Source organism: Hemicordylus capensis, chromosome 5, assembly GCF_027244095.1.
Source record: "Hemicordylus capensis ecotype Gifberg chromosome 5, rHemCap1.1.pri, whole genome shotgun sequence".
NCBI classification, from domain to species: domain Eukaryota; kingdom Metazoa; phylum Chordata; class Lepidosauria; order Squamata; family Cordylidae; genus Hemicordylus; species Hemicordylus capensis.
The window spans coordinates 219,966,060-219,968,194 of NC_069661.1; positions in this window are offsets into that span (position 1 = coordinate 219,966,060).

The following is a 2,135-nucleotide window of genomic DNA, read 5'->3' on the forward strand; positions in this document are numbered from 1 at the left end:
GTGCTGGTCTTCCCCTCCCTCCTCAGATTGAGGAAGTGCAACTGAAAGAAAGCCTTTTGAAGGCTAGAGCAAGGTTGTATGAGATGGGCCTATGTCAAAACGGCCTTGTTCTGCTTTAAGTGCAACTGAAACTGGTTTTCCACTTGTGTAAATGTGGGTAAACAAGGAAAGCAATGAAATGTTGGTTCCAGGAAGTCCAAAAGGTGGTTCGTGCGTATCCACCTGATTTTGCACTAATAGAAATTGCTCAGAAGGCATCAGGCAATGAAGAGAAACACGCCGAGAAACAATCCTGGGGTGAAGCGAGTTTGAAAGATTCAAGAAACTGCTCAGCTAGACTGATAACAGAAATTAAGTTGAGGAATGGCAGACTGAAGTTCTACACATAGGATAAGAAACTAAAATTCAGAAGCATGAAATGAGAGCATATTCATTAGGCAGAAACATTGCTCAGAAAGAAGACTGTCTTTGAGCATGGGCAGAATATGGTGGCCTCACCACAAGCTAGATGTGAAATTGAGGTAATTCATATTTCTTTTTCTCCTGTTTACACACACACACACACACACACACACACACACATTAGAGTTCTATACCACCCTATCTGTCCATTCTGGGCAGTTCACAACAACAAAACAAAGACACAGTCAGTTAAAAACAAAACAATCAAATCCCAAAATAATATTAAAAAGTTTAAAATTATTTTTAAAAAACTGTTAAAAACAAGTGAGGGGTTTAGCAATAAAAGAAATGCACCAGAGAGAGTTGCTGAAATGCTTCCTCCAGGTTCCTTACTCTTTAAACATGCTGTGAAGTTCAGTGGCACTGAATATACCACCCACAGTGATAGCCCTCCCAGGAGTCCTGGCAGTTCGTAGGTGCCCTTTCTCCCCCAGCAGTCCCTAGAGGAGTTGTTCCCAACCAGGGTTCCTCCAGATGTTGCTGAACTACAACTCCCAGCATCTCCAGCAATAATAAATTTTAGCTGGGGATGCTGGGACTTGTAGTTCAGCTTCAGGAACATGTGGAGGAACCCTGGTTGGGAACCACTGCCCTAAAGTTAGGGCAGGAAGAATTTCTCTCATTTTAATTGTCTTCAATGTCATCCTGAAGCCAGTCAGAGTGAGGGCAATGCTTCCTGCCCTTACTGTGGGAAATAGGGCCTGACAACCTCTGGGAATCCCAGGAGGCCACCATTGCCAGGAGGACCATGAAACATGCAGCAGTGACAGGAGCGACCCTTCCATGAAGCAGGGCAAGATGGCTGACGCAGATGTTAGGGTTGCCAACATTTGGGAGCAAATGACCTTCTTTTTCTTTTTTTTTTCTTTTTTTGGCATTAAGGGGAATAAAGACTATTTTGGGGACCAAATAACTTTTTTTTTTTTTTTTTTTTTTTGCATGCGTTGTGGTGTCTGAAGTTCTGGAGAGCAGCTGGAACATTTTGTTCACTCAGAACGCTTTGCTCTCATGAGTCATGAGCAGCTTCTCTTCCTCCATCTCCTTCCCCTTCCTACTGACCATCCATCCAGTGGGGAAGCCAGAGCGGAGGTTCTGCTTCAGTGGCAGGTTGCAGAGCCATGTGATGCAGGAGCACGGATAAGTGGGCCTGAGAGGTACAGCTTGCTTCCTTCATGTGCTGCTGGTGGTAGTGGTGGAAGTGGCAGCGGCAGTGAGAATCAGTTTATATGCAAAGTTGGCTTCTACTTCTTCTTCTTGCCTCGGTGTGCATTACATTACACTTACACTGAATTGCATTTGAACTGCTGCCCATTCACCCCTTTTGGAGAGACCCTTTTGTTGCTTTTTGCAATCTGTTTTTGTTTTCACCAACCTGAAAAACTTAGTATGGTATCATCTGCAAACCTGACCACCTCACTGCTTACCCCTAACTACAGAACACTGGAACAGTTGAAAAGCACTGGTTCCAATATGTTTCCTTTGGGGACCCCACTTTTTGCTTCCCTACATTGTCAAAACTTGTCAGTGAAAGAAACAAGTTGTTCTGGTAAGAATTAATCTGCCTACATTCCTTTCAAAATCCCTACAACTGGACTAAATTAGGTCCAAATCAGGCAGTTCGCAGGTTAGCCCACTTGCACCTCAAAAGTCCATGCGGCAGCCATCTTGAATTG